Consider the following 19,368-nt stretch of genomic DNA (forward strand, 5'->3'; position numbering starts at 1 on the left):
TGCTCCTGATCTATATAAAGTGAACGTACCAGATTCACCAATTGTAGATTATTTGGATGGACGTTTAACAATGCATACCTTCTCTGATACGGAAGAAAGCTTGCCAGCAGGGTTTCTAGTGAAATCTACACAACAGAGAAACAAGTTCACATGTTTCTCATCAGGAAGTGAATTCCTAAAGTATGTCAAAACATATGGAGGGGAGTCACCTACATCTTCTTCATCATCTTCTTTAGCATCCACTTTCTTTCCAAAGTCACAGGAGTAGCTTATGTAAGCACTTTCATGTGCCAGAAGAAGTCACTAAATGGATAAGCAAGGAATTGGGAAAATTACAGCCCGTTTTGCCAGCAAAGAGCATAAATGTCACTTTAATTCATTCTAGCATGGCTTGTGATGTGGCTATTGAGCGGCAATAGCCTTGCAATTAGAATGCATGTTACCAGGAACTTCAAAATTGTTACATTCAGTTTTGTATATTTACAGCTTTGGAATATAGCCTTCGTTTATATTGAAAACTTGTGGCCATGAATATACTACTAACTAAACTTGATTTGTAGCTGTAGTTAGTTTGGAAGTTTAATCGAGTACTTGTGAAGAAAGAGTGAAGATTCAGCAGGTTAATAATTGCAGAGCCATGAACCTATGCTATTTTTAGATGTTTTTGAACATTTTGCTATCTTTAGTTCATTTCGTGTTGAACTGGTAACAAAGAAAATTATTCCCTTATTAGTAAAACCTATTTTCAATCTTATGTGTTGTCAATTACCTGATTTTCCATTTACCAATTGCAAGTAGAGAGGTATCTACGTACAAGTAATTCTAACATCACCCCTTAGTGTTTACCTGGGGAAATATTATTGCATTATCTCATTTGTATAAAAGTATCACATCATTAACTTATATTGATAGTTTGCATTATATTGAGCACTCCCCTTTATTGACAAGTTTATTCAGATTTTGTACCATTTCATATCTTCAGACCTCTCTTTATGGGTCTTTCAGGTCTGCTAAGCCTTCCTTTATGCTGCTTTGTGATGGTTTATGCTGCCTATCATAATATCTTCCCCATATGGGCTCTAGCTGAATATCGTCATCATGTTCTGCAATCATAATGTATATGTTTGTCATATCTGTCATATTTCTTAAAGGTAAGTTTTTGGCTATAAACTGAATTTTGAGGGAGGTTAGAATGATCTCTAAGCATCTGAAACAAGATGGTTTACTAGTTTGTAATATTTAATGATTGCAATACAATCTTGTATGTGTAATAAGCTGGTAAGATAGTGTTTGCTATGCAATCATTGCATGAATGAAGTACCTGGTGATGTCTCTCTAAAATAGTAATTAACTTTCTATGGCTTGGACTATCATTGAAATGGTTTTATCATTAATCATGCTTGTGGTGTTAATATTTATATCGCTTAGATAATGATGGAAGAATTTGTGTTACCCATAATGCTTATGGTTTTTGTTCACCATTAGTTTCACTTTCTCACAAATAGTTTGAGAATGAACAACAGAATTAGTGTTGCCCTTGATTCTTCTTGCTTTGCTCTCTCTTAATTGTTTTCATTCCTTATTATGAGAAGAATGGGTGAAATATAAAAAGAAGCCATATATGATGCACTTTCTTAATCCTGTCATGAAACTTTTGGTATCTTGTAAAACATAAGATCTGATAACTATCACATCATATTAAAATTATTAACAATATGGACAGCGTTAGACAAATTGATTTTCAGGTTTCTAAAGATTGCAGAAAGGATTTGATTACTTTCAATAATCCCTGATTTTTTTTTTATATTTTGAATGGAAAATCTAATTTGACAATAACAAAGTCAGAATTATATTTTTGAAGTTCTTTAATAAACTTTTTACCATCTTGTTTAAACATTTACGATCTTCAAAACTACATGGCTTGGACATTTTTCGGAAAGGATCAGTTGTATCATTGAATGTAATCGTGTGCACTCTTTGGTGTTTGTGATGTGAGAGCTTATTTTATCACAAAAATAGAGTGATGCTTATGAATATGCCTCTAAGATCCTTATCAAAATTTTGAAAATTTAAGTTCTTTAAGCTCAGACACAATTTACAGTAATGTCAAAATACCAAAGCTACCCTATATTTATCCACAAAGGATCTAAACTAATTTCTATTCTCGACAAAAAATGTAGAAGTTTGTTTCTTGTATTGTTTCTTGTCACTAATTGCAAGTAATCCTCTTAGCTGTCTTACAAGGACAGCCAGAACACCAACTGCATATTTTCTAGTTTTTATCTAAGAATCCCTTTGTAGAGGAAAAACTAGTGCAATATTTGGAGGAAGTGGAGTGGTCACATGGGAGTTTTAGCATACTAGACCATCATGATGGATGTGATTTCTTGGAGAAATATTGACATTTCATTACTTATGAAACATTGAGCATGAGCAAGATTTGCTTTGATTGAAAAAGACTAGGTCCTTACTGTCATGATAAATCCACAAGTACAAGATCTGGAATACAGAAAAGGCAAGCCAAAATATAGTTGTGATCTAGAAAAACTATTGGGATGAAATCCAAGGTGGAGACATGAAGAGTGACTGGGTGATTGAGAAATAATAGTGTTATTAAGATTAAATTCCTTATAAACATAGTAAAGAAACCTTTCATCACTGATCAACAACCAACAAAGAAATCACATAGCATATCAATATCTCTCCAGAATTAAAGATTTGAGGTGTTTGGAAGGATTAGACAACACCATAATGTATTAATGATAATCACAAAACCATGAACCAATTACTTTTCTCAAAATACATCTGTCCATGTACATGGAATATATCACATTTGTCAATACATTTGTCTCCCATACAAAAAACTGTAATCATTGCATGTTGGGGAAAAATAAAACATTAAAAGGTTCTTCTTTAGTGAAAGAACCATGCTATGATAGACCCTAGAAAAATGATAACAACAACCCATTCGCACAATGGGGATCTATATTGATGGTCATCAATGATTTCTGTTGCAGTGGATGGTGATCCTACGTCATATTTGACATCTACATATGTGCTTAAAAATGCTCTGGACATTATATCAGTGGACATCTTTTGAATATTTGCAGAGCGATTGATGGTAAAATGTTGAAATTGACAACTCAAATTTATTGATTCCTTATGAAGAGGTTTTAAATTGTCCTTCTGAACCTGATAGATGCCTTTCATCTGATTACATATCAACTCCAAGTTGGTGAAGACTTCAATATCATTGACATCATGTCGTTTTGCCTCTTTTAGCCCTTCAACAAGGGAAATGTAATATGCCTCATTGTTTGTCGTAATTCCAGGCACTTCTCTCTTTCCATGAAATAAATGATTTGTTGCCATATTGTAAAGGACGAATTTAATAACTGCTTGACCTGGATTTGGAAAGCAGGACACTTCAATGCATAAACGCCACTTTTGCACTATTTTTTACACTTAAAAAACCTGCAAAATAAAATAACAATAAATTCATGTTAAGCAATTATCTATTTCCGAATACTCAACATTTTTTTCAATCATATATAATTCAAAAAGCAGATAATTTGTGTTCATTTACACTGCAACACTTTCAATACTGGCAACTATTCTGCAAAAAACACATCTAGCAATCACCACTTTATTGGAATTGCTTGCAAACTCTAAAAATATTTATCCTTACCGACTGTCCATACACCAAAAACCACATAACCCTAGACTAATAGAGCATTGTCTAAGCAAAGCATGATTCATGTATATGCCTTATGTGTGACAGAAATGCCATTTGTCATATAACATCACAAGTGTTTTCACTTTTGACAAGGTGTGTGTTTTCTGAATCTTCCTATGTTCATGTCTACCTGTCAAAGGTAGTTTCCATCACCTATTGAAGTTAGAGGAAGTTGATCTTCCTATGCTTGAAAAAATCAGTTGCATAATGCAGAAGAGAAAAGGCATTTGCAATGCAATTCTAGGTGTTGCAGTGATGGTTTCTACTAAGGCATCATCCTCTAACACAATTCAAACGGTTTAATTTATAGCAAAGCTCATGTGGATTACATTTTGTGAATGCTCATAGAATAGCTGTCTAAAGGATAGCATGCCCTGTGTTGCCTACTTCCGTACCCTATACAGTTGCCAACCATGTAACTGTCATGGAAATCGGGGGAAAGGAGTATCAACTGTAATATTTGCAGAAAAAAGGCTTCTGGAAAATTCACTTCCGCATATTCTCCAAAACTAGTGACTGTAGATGTTACTAAAGCACAAGTGCTCTGTCCAGCAACCCATCAATTTCTTGCAAATGTATATGTATGTAATCAATTCTAGACTCTGCATAAGTCCAAAATCATGATCCATAAGCATAGATTATATATGAATCAAATCAAATAGCACGGAAAGAAAAAAAGAGCAAAAATCAAAGAATCGACAAAAAAGTGTAAAGAGAGAAGACAAATAGATAAAACAGAACATGAATCCCATTGTCCTTCTCCAAGAATTGGAGAGGCTGGAGATGGAGTTATTAGACACTACCTATCTCAATACACAAGCCAGGAGACTTGCAAAAGAATATAATCACAAAACCTTTTATTGGTACTAAGATTAAGGGGAGGAAATCCAATGACCATGAACATAATTGGCACAAAAGAATGCCAGCTCTTTGTGATGTAAAATTTCCTCTAAGATGAGACTGCTTGCGGCTTGCCTAGTTCATTTTGTATATGGGCGCTCCCTCTGAACTAAAGGAAGGCTTTATGGAACAGGATCAACAGATAGAAATTGCAGATATTGGGGTTATCCAGAATATGTTGATCATGTTTTTGGAGGTGCCTTTTGTTGAGGAAATAGGACATGGATAGAAGGCCATTCTATGGGTATGTTGACATCATAACTATATTGGCGGGCTGTCCTTCTCAAAGATCCTTGGTGATACCACAAATCTATATGGAATGCGTGGCAGGTAATCAGGACAGTCTTTGGAGATAGAGTTATTAGGCACCTATCTTAATGTGCAGGCCAGTAAACTTGTATAAAAAGATGGCCCCTAAACCTTTTATTGAAAGTAAACTTAAATAGAAAATGGTATTCGAATGATGAAAAACATGAATGGCACACAACCAGCACAAAAGTTTCCCCTATCTGGTTGTAATGCAAGGTTTCCCTTTAAGATGTGGTTACTTTCATGGTTCATTCGGTCTATGTCACTCCCAACTAAAGCAACCTGCGTCATAAAACAGGAACTGGAATTGCAGCTTGACCATGCTTTTGTGACACAAAAGTGCGCTAGCTATTTGTGATGAAAGGTTTCGTTTAGGATGAGATTCCTTGCCTGGTTCATTATCTATATGGCACTCCTAACTAAAGGAAAGCTCCATGAAACAGGACTAACAGATCAAAATTGCAGCTATGCCTATTTGGAGGTGCAAGTTTGGTAAAGAGGTCAGACTTGGATATAAGACCATTTTATGGGTATTTTTACATTATAACTTTATTGATAGGTTGTCCTTTTCAAGGATCCTTGGTACTGCTATAAATCTATCTGAAATGCATGGCAGGTAATCAAGGTAATTTTCAGTAGCGTAAGAGATGATCTGTGCCACAGTGGAGGAGAGCCCCATGCTCAGTTCTAACATATTGCTTGATTGTCTATAGGACCAATATTCTACTCACTCCAACTCCCCCACTTTGTGTGCAACTCTATGAGTGCTTAAAGAACTTCTCACCTCCTCTGTACCAAAATGTTTGAAGATCTGTCCAAACAAAGGGTACCTATAATTGGTGGATTTTCAATTTCCAATTATATAGCCATTCAATTTTCATATCATCTGATTGCTCTAAGAAATTTTGTGTAAAGCTAATGTACAATCTAGATCTGGTGCACTTGCCCTGGCATACGTCGATAGTGGGGAAACCTGGTGATGTTAATTCGATGTAATGATGGTTTTTGCATCCCTTTTAGTAATCTTCCTATCAGGCTTTTAAAGATAATGAAAAAAATTGCCCCAATTTTGAGGATTGCACAAGAATTTAAAAAATACACAACACCAAAATCTTGAAAATTGCTACTGAATAGCACCATGGCTTTTGTTTCTAGATTTTGTTCACTGAAGTACAATACTTTACAAATGGGCCTGGAAGCAAACTATTATTATCAATTGGAACGGTTAAAATACTACACCTACACAAAGAAAAATACAGGAAAATTGGTTAATTCAACTAAAAGCATTGTAGTTATAACAACTGGATCAAGCTCCACTATGCTTACTCCTTTCTGGGCTCCAAGCTTGCCCTTCAGAGTCCCTCTCTTTGCATAGAAACGGATCAAACCTGTCCAGAGCTTGTAAACCCAGATGGTCCTCCCGAAAAGAGCCAGAATAACAGTAACCATCCATGAACTAGCCATCCAGTAAGGAATAACGGCATCTGCCTTACCAGCTAAGTAGAAGGAGGCCAACTTCCATGCCAACCAAAGCCCAACAATGCACCTCACCACGATAAAATACACAGTGAAAAATGGAGAAACAGAACTATAGATCATGTTGGCCAAGGCAGATTCCATTTTAGCCATACGAGAAATAGTCCACACATTCTGTAATGGAATCGTCGATTCCCCTGCAGCTATCAAAGAGATGGCCGAGAGCCCTCCATGGCCTGCATAGTACCTGCAAGTTACTAGGTAGAAGGAAGAGGTGATCAGATGGGTTGGCAAGCAAATAGTGGAGCATGTCCACAATGAAATATGCAGTGCTGAACTCGATGATTTTGTTCTCTAAATCTGTGTTGGGTGCATCAAGCTTCCATGGGTTACTGCGCATGTCGTGAGCAGAGAGAATGCAAACGATGGTTGCACGAACGAATGAGATGCCACAGCTCACAGTCTCGAACCTGTTCTTGCCCTTCCGGTTTCGCTTGTTCTGGTGACCTACAGGGGAGTGCCGGGTCGAATGCAGCCCGCGGTTAATTCCCAAATTCGAATTGAGGTATGAATGGCGGCAACACAGCGATGGAACTCTTGTCAAACATCATTAAATGCGGAGGGTGGCGGAGCTCGGCGGAGCTCGCGGACGGTGGCGGAGCTGGGGAGAAATTGTCGGTGGTCGGAGCCGGTGGTTTTTCTGGGCGGTGACCGGAAACCGGGCCGTTCTTCCGCCTAGGTAGACTACTCTGAATTTAATTAATATTCATGTCCACGTATTTCATTTATTGCAACCATCAACAACATTGAACTTCCAACAGTCTAGCGACTAGTTTTATAAGCCTCTCACATTATTTTAAACCTCCATATGATGGATATTGAAAACCTGACTATTTCTTCGAATGTTTATTTGTGCGAGAGAAGGGATGAGCCACTCCCGCACATAATGATATTGTTGTTTTCGTTGGCTAACTACTTTCAGTGTGTGGAAGTGCTCCGCACAATTAGTTCTTCGTGGACAACAGACATATATATTATCATTAAATGAAGTATGGAAAAATGTGGGTCCCATGTGGCCAGTATCATTGAGCGTGAGCTTCACACAATCAATTTTGTTTGGCATAATCAATTTTCTCTCATAAAATAACAATTCAAATTAAATTTTAGAATTAAATTTTATAATAAGTTTTATATTGAGTTGAGATTTTTTGAAGTATATTTTGGTGAGTTTTTTGTCTAATTTTTCTAAAATCTTGCAGGGATTTATTGAAGTCAAAAATTTGATGATAACCTCTACAGAATCAATTTTGTTTGGCATAATCAATTTTCTCTAGTAAAGTGAACAATTAAAATTAAATTTCATAATAAGTTTTATATGGAGTTGAGATTTTTTGGAAGCATTTTTTGGTGAGTTTTCTAGCAGGAATTTATGGAAGTCACAAATTTGATGATAACCTCTACACAATCAATTTTGTTTGGCATAATAAATTTTTCCTCGTAAAATGAACAATTAAAATTAAATTTTATAAAAGGTTTTATATTGAGTTGAGATTTTTTGAAGTATTTTTTGGTGAGTTTTTTTGCCTCATTTCTCTAAAATCTAGCAAGAATTTATTGAAGTCACAAATTTGATGATAACCTCTACACAATCACTTTTATTTGGCATAATCAATTTTCTCTCCTAAAATGAACAATTAAAATTAAATTTTATAGTAATTTTTATATTGAGATGAGATTTTTTGGAAATATTTTTTGGTGAATTTTTTGTCTAATTTCTCGAAAATCTAGCAGGAATTTATTGAAGTCACAAATTTGATGATAAACTCTACACAATCTAAGTGTCCTAGGAGTTTTTTACAGTGATGAATCTATATATACAGTAAAAAAAATCAGTTTAAAAAACACAAATCAAGATTTCACCTCAAAATTTCTAAAAAGTCACACTAAAAGACAACTCCGTTTTATATAAACACAGTCTAAAGCATATTTTGTTCTAAGAGAATTTTGACGTGTACTTATAATTAGTTATAATTAGTTTCAAATATATAAAAGTACTATGCTATTATAATAGTTTTATTCTAATTAATTGTGTTAGGTTAGTATTGAGATATACATATATCAATAACTAGTAATAATTATACATTTAAATATAAGTAATATTATTACCATAGAACAAATGAACATATTATATATCAATAGGTAACTATGAAACATAATGCATAGGGAATGGATAAATCCATGTTTCCATTTCATTGTAACCAACAGAGTAGCAACACATAAGATTCACAAATCCATTCATAGTGTCAATCACTTGGGGAGTATTTGTAAAACTTGCATAGTTCTAACTGAGTGCAAATATGAAAGTAAGTAACTCACACATTGAACAAACCATTGGTGGCAACCTGGTTGTGGTTGTGAGAAGGAAAGGATGCATGTGCGGAGGTGGCTATGGGGAGAAACGTGTGTAGAGGATAGTTGTGCAAAGAAAGTTGTTTGAAAGGAGAGCATGTTGAGGAAGCGTGTGCAGAGACATAAATGTAGAATTTTGATTTCATTAATTAGTAATAGTCATAAGTAGGGATTATGTTGCATTGCAACTATTAAATTTGTTTATTATGACCTATCGTTACATTTTATTTTATATAATAATATTATCAAATATTATAATACTATTTTGATTAACATAAGAATGCATTAATATGATGGGAGTTTATTATCTATTATAATTGTTCATAAATCTATATAATATAAGTATGTATAGTGTAAATAAAAAAATAACATATAAAGATAAACAAATAAAAATGAAAGATATTATTAAAAAAATTGGGAACCTTTCCCATAGGTGTTGCAAAAAAAATGCTAGGTAAATTAGCAGCACCAATCATAGCAGCTCCTTAAAACTAATTTGTTTCTCAAAACTAATTTACTTGTATTGGTATATCCCTCATTACCATGTTTCACATTCGGAGAATGTTAACATTCTGCCATCATGAGTGCTCCCAAAAAAAAATGCTAGGTAAATTAGATCACCAATCATAGCAACTTCTTAAAACTAATTTATTTGTATTGGTATCTCCCTCATTGCCATGTTTCGCATATAGATAACATTCTGTTTCGCATATAGATAACATTCTGTTAGTGCACAAAAAAATGTCCGTTTTTATTAGCTAATAAGTTTTAGCATTTAGAATTTTATGGTTTTCTCATTCTTTTATTATGATTTTTTTTTGGATTATGTGTAATCTCATACTTTACTTAAACTAATTTCGATAGAATTTAATTTAAAAATTTATTTTGTTGGGCTTGTTTTATTTGAGATTTGCGAATCTTGCCAGAGTATGAAATTCCACAAATTTCTAATTTAATTAATTTTATTTGTTAAACCTAGTAATTTATGCAAAAGTATTTTAAAAAAAAATTTAAATTATTTTTGCAATTTAAGTTAAAAGAATAATTAATTTAGAATATTTTTTGATAGTTAAATATAAGTGAGACTTAATTGCAAAAACATTTCAAGAATATTAATGTAAAATAATCCTTGGGCACGAATAAATTAAAAAAATGAACAAGTATATTCAACATTAAATTCAATATCATATTAATAATAGTATTTCATAATTAAATAAAAAAATATCTTTTTAAAAATATTTCATATTTAAATAAAGTGAATAATTTTTTTTAATTATATTTATTGTTTTAATTTTTATATTTTTAATATTAAAAACAAATAAATAAATATTTTATACATTAAATTGCTCATTTATATTTAATAATAAACATTTTATACATTTTGTAACTGCTTATTTATATTTAATAACATTGGATTATTTTACATCATTATTAAGGAAAATGCCTTAACTATCTCACAGCCACATAGCTGGTTGAACAATGATATGATTATGTTCCAACTTTGTCTGGGTCATTTTATAGAGTAAGCACTTTGCATATACAATCTATGAAGGTTTTCGATATTTTTTGAATCAGCTTTAATTGATCTAAACCAAGTTTAATATAGATATGATATTTAATATATATTTGTAGTTTTTTTTCTTCTCTCCCAAGAAAAAATAGTAATTTGGATTATTGAAAATGCAAAATATATTATGCAGATACACTATTGTGCATTCAGAAAACGTTGTAGAGCACTTGAAAAGAAAATAGTGACCCGTCAATTTAGTTGTGCATGCATCAAGGGATGCCGTGGCTAGTGCAAGGAATAATACACTGGCTAGTGCAAGGAATGCTGGGAGGACACCCACGTCCTCTGCCTCCCCGACAAGCTTGACCTCTCTCTCTGACCATGGTGGCAATCTGACTCTCGTAACAATGGCGAGGGAGCAATGAAATGTTTGGGCCAATCCCCTTCAAATCTTTCCTTCTCTAAAGGGATGTGAGGAAAGACCACGTGACTATTACAAGAGTAAGGCCTTGAGCATTAACTGAGCCATTGAAGCAATCAAGAGGAAGATCACGAAGCAGTAGCGAAGGGAATGAATTTGACAGGCAATATTAACTCGAGAACCAAACGCATGGAGAGACTCTACTATGCATGATTGTCATTGTGTGGTGTTAATCATTCTGAAAATGAATGATGTCCTGTCCAAATTAACACGGCACCACTCACAAGAAACAACTAGATTAGGAGTTTTTTTTAATAGGTTGAAATTATATTAGCACAATCACATTGATCAATATGGTTGATATACGCACATAGGCATATATGAAACATATATACAATTATATTTTCCAATGTGGTTGATATACACAGATAGGCTTATATCGACCACGTTAATAATTATTAAATGTGTTTACTTAAACGCCAAATATTTATGATTATTAATAGCTATATAAATAATATGGTTTAATATTATTCTCATAGGAATATGAACCCGAGAGAATAATATTAAACAAAATGGACTAATATTATAAACCCAAGGCATACAAACCCTAAGATAAATATTAAAAATACTAAAATAAACATGGTTGAATTAATAAAGCCTAAAAATTAATATTTTAAAATAAAAGAAATGATAAACCAAAGGGATTATTAATATTATGAACCCAAGGAACTAATAAACTCAACTGTTTAATATTATAAACCCAAGGAATTAGTGAACCTAAGGGATAAATATTAAAAACCTAATGGACCAAGAAGCGCAAGGAATTGATATTACAAACATGAGAGATTAATAAAGCTGACCATGTTTGATATTATAAACCCAAATGATTAATACTAAAACCCCAAGGGATTATGAACCCAAGGAAATAATATTAAACCCAAGGGACTAATATTATAAACCCAACATTGATAAACCCTAATATAAATATTAGAAACACTAAAAGAAACATGGTGAGGCAATCCTTGTCACAATGTGGCATTCAACCATGGCTAACCATAGCTGCCTATGATTGTGATTGGTTGACCATTATTGATATTATAAATCTAAGGGAATAATAAACCCAAGGGATTGATATTATAAACCCAAAAAAAAATAAACCCAAGGAATTAATACTAAAACCCCAAGGGATTATGAACCCAAAGGAAAAATATTAAACCCAATGGACTAATATTATAAACCCAATGTATATAAACATTAAGATAAATAATATAAACAATAAAATAAACGTGATTGACCATCATTGATTTTCATATTGAGACAATCTTTATCACAATTCCATGTTGGATCATGGTTGACTTTATAATAAACCATGGTTGACCGTGGAATAATAAACTCAAGTGATTGATATTATAAACCCAAAGGAACAGTAAACCCAAGGGATTATGAACCTAAGGGAATAATATTAAACCCAAGAGACTAATATTAAACAACCAAGGTATATAAACCCTAAATGGAGACAATTGGTTTCATAATGTGAGATCGGACCATGATTGACCACAATGGACCATGGTTGGTTATGGTTAACCATGATTGATATTATAAACCAAGTTAATAATAAACACAAGGGATTGATATTATAAACCCAAGGGAATAATCTTAAACGCAAGGAACTAATATTAGAAACCCAACATTGGTAAACCCAAATATAAATATTACAAACACTAAAATAAACATGGTTTATTTTCATTGTGAGACAATATTTGTCAAAATGCGATATTCAACCATGGTTTACCATCGCTGGTTATGATTGGCAATGGTTGACCATAATTGATATTATAAACCCAAGGGATTGATATTATAAACCCAAAGGAATAATAAAACTAAGGGATTATGAGCCCAAGGGAATAATATTAAACTCATGGGACTAATATTATAAAACCAACATTGGTAAACCCAAATATAAATACTACAAACACTAAAATAAGCATTGTTTATTTTCATGGTGAGACAATCTTTGTCACAATGTGACATTCAAACATAGTTGACCATGGTTAGTTATGATTGACAATGGTTGACCATGATTGATATTATAAACCTAAGGGAATAATAAACCCAAGGGATTGATATTATAAACCCAAAGGAATAATAAACCCAAGGGATCAATAATAAAACCCCAAGGGATTATGAACCTAAGGGAATAATATTAAACCCAAAGGACTAATATTATAAACCCATCATTCATAAACCCAAGTATAAATATCACAAACACTAAAATAAACATGGTTTAGTTTCATGGTCAGACAATCCTTGTTACAATGTGACATTCAACCATGGTTGACCATGGTTGGCTATGATTGACAATGGTTGACCATGATCGATATTATAAACCTAAGGGAATAATAAACCCAAGGGATCGATATCAGAAACTCAAAGGAAAAATAAACCCAACAGATTAATATTAAGACCCCAAAGGATTATGAACCCAAGGGACTAATATTATAAACTCAACATATATAAACCCTAAGATAAATATTATAAACACTAAAATAAACATGATTGACCATCGTTGATTTTCATATTGAGACAATCCTTATCACAATTCCATGTTGGACCATGGTTGACATCATAACAAACCATTGTTGACTCAGGAATTGGTGGGCTCCAGTATTGTAGCAATAATGCTACAACTCCTGGAACTCCCTTCTTTAATTTTATCAACCCGGTAGTTCGTAACAAACTTGGAAGCGACGGTGCTGTATGCACAAGTACTAGCTCTTGCCACAGCTGTCACTTGGTTAGCTGACACAAGTCCACTATGAGCTTAAGCCAACTTCTATGAGCTCTTAGAAGAAGCTTTTTAATTGATGGATGAAAGCTAACTCGAAGGAAGCTAATCTAATTGCAACAAGAAACTGAAAGCCAAAAAGAAACACAAACCCTAGCAAACCCTAATTCTACCAGCTAGTCCTACTGACGCAAAGAAGAGCATGCAAACTACTGAAAGAGATGCCATTACTTCTATGAAGGTAAAATACATGTGTCTAGACTACCTCTATCTGAAGAAAACATCTTTTTGTATTTTTGATTAAGTTGTTGGAATTATCATGCATGTGCTTTTAACTATTTTTTACTGTGCAGAGGTGGATCAAGGAAGAGAAATGCTTGGAAAAGGTTAGGAAGGTACGGAGAGGGTCTAAGGGGTCCCTAACACCCTTCTAGAGAGTTTCACAAAGTTTGGCTGCCATGAGACTGCGTTTATGAGCTTCTACAGGAAGTCTGCAGGGGTTCTACAGGATGTTCAGGATTTCTACAGGATGTTCTGTAATTCTTCTACAGGATGTTTTGGAATGGGATTTTGGAGCACGGATGGAGGGAAAAAGATGGAGGAATGAGTATGGAGGTGAAATAGGGGTGTGAGGAGGTCTAGGACTTGGTGGATGAGGCTAAGGAGCGATTGGATTTGTTCAAGGATGGAGGAAGCGATGATGCACAAGAATGTAGGAATTAGGGCAAGGTGGGGAAAGTATGGCAAATGAAGGGTACGAATCATGGACTAAGGGTTGGAGCAGATTATCTGATGGATTATGGGTAGATAGAGAAGGATAACAGGTGCTCTGCAAGTTATTTTTCGAATTTAACAAATGAAGACTTGGAAAATCAAGAACCTAATTACCTTGACCTAATCTGACCTAGATAATAGCAAAAGAAATGGAACAGTAGTTTATTTGCACAAAATAAGATGAACTAACTATGCAACTAAGCATTCATTACCCTAAGCATGCAGTCAAAACTGATTTCAAGTTTGACAACTAAGAATCCAACATTAATACTTGCATGGTGAAGCAAAACAGCATTTTTGTGGGCAGCAAGGTCAACTTTGTCCCAACTCACGATCCCACTGAGGGAGAGGTAAGATCAGAGGTGCTTGAGCCCCTTTTTCCAAGGATCCTGTATGTTAATAATCTATCCAAATCAATCTGAACATGAAAATATACTTTAATCATCAAAAGCAACCTAAATAACACAACAAGTTTTAAATCTAAATAGCAGTTTTTACTCTAAGAATGCAGCAAAGACACATGAAAGTAAACAAAGGAGGTACTGGGCGCTTGAGATGGGCCCAACCCCAAGAGCTACAACCTCTTAAGAGAGATTTAGAGCTGGTGCAAAGCTGGATTCATCTTTATTGAGCAAGAAAAGAAGAGTTACATCAAAACTGTCCACAATGGAAACTTGAAAATGCGCTGAAAGCAAAGCTAGTCTACTGCATAAAAATCGAACTACAAACTAGCTAACTTCTGCCTACAAAATGACTAACCATTGGCTACAAAATGACTAACCACTAGCCAACCAAAATGAGGCCCTAAGCCTTATTATTTATACAAATTGAGGACCCCAACAGTCCTCCTAAACTTTAGGGACTCGGCTACCCAAGACTTGTAGTTAACAACAGTCCTACTTGACTTGCTTGGCTGCCCTTGTGCTGATTGATTTGGTGGCCCTTGAACTCTGAGCTGATGGTGGAGAATTCGAGGTAAGGGCCCATAAATGAAGGGGACACCTTCCTACAAATCCTCTCCCTTGTTCTCCCATGAATTTGGTTGCCAAGTGCTCATTAAGACCTTCAATTTTGTCTCCAAATTGACCAAAAAGGCTACACAAAGCACACATTAGGCTTGTTGGCATAATGACTAACCCAATTCACTCTATTAGCATAAATATAATAAAAAACATGCAATAAACTAATGAAAATGGTGGATTAAGTCGAATTAGGAGGTTGAATGAGCCCAGATAATTATCTATTTTTGGGGCTCATCATCACCCCCCTACTGAAAGTGTTGCTCATCCTCTGAGCAACCAATCAATCTCCTCATCTTTGATGGCCCTGGTGGCCTCCTTGTCATGCCAAGCTTCTGAAGTGATGTCCTCTTCTCTGTCATGAAACCATGCTTTCTCTTTGCTTCTTTTCACTGCATGTGCTTCTTTTCCTAGAGAATTCTCAACTTTGGTATGATTGTGCAAGTATACTCAATCTGATGGTGGCAATGGTGGTGAAAGGAGATGAAATCAGTGGAGGATGGAAGAAAAGAGTGGCTGCATGCCTCCTCAACAAACTTCAAGCTTCAAATCCCTCTCCATACTTGATTCTGGCCTGCCCAAAGGCTTCTACAGGATGTTTCTGGTAAAAATACAGAACTTCCTGTAGAAAGTCCTGTAGCTTCCTGTAGAAGGTTGAACCATGACTAAATTGTGCTCGAACCCTGAAAAAAATGAGTGTTCATGGAGGGGATGGATGTGAGGATGCCTGGGAACTTGGTAGGGACCCTTTTGCTTGTGCTGGGAGGTCGTTTTCTGGCTTCCTGTAGAAGCAGTTTTCCTTGATTTGGCTTGCTTAGCTGGGGGTGCCTTCTCTTTGACTTGTGTTTTGGTTGCCTTGGGTGTGCCCTTATTTGTTTGGACATTCTCAGTCCTCTCTGCCCGGGTTTGCAACCGCTTCTCCCTTGGCGTCTGTGTTTTTACTCCACCCACAGCTTTGGCCTCAGCAGCTTGTCGTTTTTCTTGCTTTTCCTCTAGCTTTTCCTGTTGCTTTACCTGTGGCTTTTCCTGTGGTGGTCTGTCTTGGGTTTCCTTACCCCTGGCTTTCTCTTCTGCCTCAATGTGCTCCCTTTCCTCACTGCTGGATGAAGTGAGTTCCTTGGCCAGAATTCAGATATAATGCTCTGTTTTGGCTTGTGCTCTGATCAGAAGGGGAATTCTGTGTATGGTTTCCTCCTTTGATTCTCAAGACAGGGTTTCTCAGATGTTTGTATCTCCCTTTTCACCAATTCCCTGGTTATATTGCTGCTGCTGCCCCAAAACTTGACTGTCAAAATGAAATTAGGCTCTCACAGACAGAGTGCAGAGCTTAATTTTCACACCCACCAGCATACATATAACCATGTAAAATTCACATTTTTCACACAGGTTAGCCCTGACAGTGATTTATCTTTTCTACAAGAGAAAAAATGTTTTAACAGGAACTATGGAGGAGAATATTGATGCAGAACCAACGAAGAAATTTCATGAAACCACAAGTAAACTGCTATTTTGACCCACAGGAAGACTTGTTTTAACTTTCCCTACTCCAAACAATTTAATTTACCACCTTTTGAAATTTCATGCACAGGTATGGCGTTTTTCAAGCCTACCTCTCTTCGAAACTCCAATTTGTCGAAGAAAAATCCATTTTCTCTGCTTTTGAAAGCTGTGTCGTACTTCCTGGAGAACTTCTTCCTGTAGAACGCTGATAAGCAGGAGGGTTTTTAAAAGAAAATGGCCAAGAAAGCTTGGTTTGCTGCTATGGAGCTTGTTGCAGCTGCAAGGACGAGGATAAACTAGAAACAATAGCTGTGAGAGTTCGATGGCTGTTTATGAAGATTTTCGCTGATGGAGGGTGAGCTGGCCAAGTGCACGTTGGCCCCATGCAGACCGTTGGTCCCCACTGCAGTGTTATTATGAACTGTAGTTCTCTGCCTGTAATTACTCCCATCAATTACGTTGGATTTTAAACAACCACCACTACCTGTTCTCAGTTTTCTTCCTGAGATGGCTGAGCACACGTGTCGATTGCACCCACCGAGCACTGTTTGAACTGAACGAGGGTGGCCAGTTAGCTGGCCACCGATTCTTTAATCCCAACCATCTCATTGCTCATGCTGTTTACGAATTACATTCATGCAAACAGAGGAACGAGTTTAGTCACGTACCTGCAAGTCGTGCGTGGTTGCTGTGAAGTGCTGAGATCTTTCAGTTGCTGCATGCATTTGTTTATGTGGTTGCATGGTGGCTTGGTTGCTGATTTATGGTTGTTTTTTCCTTGTGTAGGTGTCCTCTGGCCAGATCCTAGCTGCAGGAGTTCATTTCCACGTTCAGATCTGCACCTTCAAGCTGCTGCTGCTGAATTTTCACAGGACCAGAACTTGTTTTCGACATCGCTCCCAAACGGTGAACCGGATCGATCTGAAAATTTTTGAGCGTGTTCCTATCATCATGATGCACCTCCCATAGCAAAATCGTGATCAATGGATGCATAGATTTCGAGAAAAATGGAAAATGGCTGAAGATTTCAGAGATCAATTTCTCGGAAACCGTGTATCAGAATCGGCTGAAACTGCTTGGGTAGGCTACTACCACCTATATGCATCTCCCCATGAAACAGGTTTTAAAACAGATGCATGGATATGGAGAAAATGCAAAAATGGCTGATGGTGATGGAGGCTGATTTCTTGGAAACCATGCACCAGAATGGCCTGAAACTGCTCGAGCATGTTGCCATCATCCCTATACAATTCTCTGTAAAATGGTTTTTCAAATGGATGCATGGTTTTCAAGTTATGGCAAAAACAAATTTTGTTCTATGCATTTTCTCTTCAAAGCATTTTGCAAGTGTTTGCATGGAAAGAAAAACTGAGCTTGGGCTATGATGCAGGTATGAAGATGATGGAGGAGGAGTTTGAAGGTTGCAGGAGGACTTCTGAACCCTTGAGGAAGCTACCATGTTAGCCAAACCACCTTTTTGAAATCCATTTCTAGCTTCCTACAATTTCTACAGGAACTTCCTGTAGAAGCACAATGAAGAAGCACAATGAGGTGGAAAAGATGATGGAAAAGGGTGAGGAATGGGAACATAGATGCTTGCAGGCATAACCAATGGATTCCAAGCTTTAGATCCCCTTCCAAAATCGAATCTGGCTCGCTTGAAGGTTCTACAGGATGTTTCCTGTAGAAATATAGAACTTCCTCTAGAAGGCACAAAAACTCCTTTGTCTTTGTTTTGAGTGATCCTCCTGACTTGCAATGTCATTGCTGCAACCTGAAATTATTCAATGGAAATTAGATTCATTTTTCTTTTTCTTTTTCTCTTTTTTTTTTTGAAAAACAACTAGGGCGCCTCATGGAGGTTCTCACCCTAATTGCCTGCCCTGGGCGCCTCCAAGGGAGGTTTTCACCCAGAGATCTTATTCTCTTTTCTCTTTTTTCCCAACCCATTGACCACCTCATGGAGGTTTTCAATCAATGAGCCAATCTAAGGCGCCTCCGAGGAGGTTTTCACCTTAGATTTCTATTTTCCTCTTTTTTCATTTTTTCTTTTTCTTTTTTTTCTTTTTTCTTTTTTTTTCTTTTTTTCCTACCCTACCCTACTTGAAAAACAAAATCGTTCTCAAGTATAAGAATACTTCCAATGGAGCCATGTGCACATCGAGATTAGAGGTAAACTAATGTGGAGGCTTGAAATGCATGCTTTGACAGCTATCCGGATCTCAGAGACCAAATGATTTGACTTTGAAGGGATCAAACATAGCTGAAGAAGAGAGTACTGCTGCAACTTAGTGACCGTCTGAAACCATATTTCAATATAGCTCTGATATCTTTGGTTCTTTTGTTGATTTGGATCATGTTTCATGTCACCTTCTAACATGACTTCCCTTGAATACATGGAAGATTTGATGGTAACCATGAGGGAACTCTCTCGATCTCTGATTTTGATGCCTTTTCTTCATCAAGTGTAGCCCATGGTTCTTTGATCTCTTCTTTTGAATCTTCTTTTGCCTTTGGTCCTTCAATGTT

The 19,368-nt window shown here is 35.8% G+C and overlaps 1 pseudogene; it reads right to left on the minus strand.

Annotated features, from left to right (window-relative positions):
- Window positions 1-6,141: 6,141 nt before the first annotated feature.
- LOC149140921 (TLC domain-containing protein At5g14285-like) lies at window positions 6,142-17,564 on the minus strand (annotated as a pseudogene).
- Between the last annotated feature and the right edge of the window lie 1,804 nt (window positions 17,565-19,368).

The sequence above is a fragment of the Pinus tabuliformis genome, chromosome X (genome assembly GCF_031772625.1).
Source record: "Pinus tabuliformis cultivar Carrire ecotype Pingquan chromosome X, CPIR1, whole genome shotgun sequence".
Lineage (NCBI taxonomy): Eukaryota > Viridiplantae > Streptophyta > Pinopsida > Pinales > Pinaceae > Pinus > Pinus tabuliformis.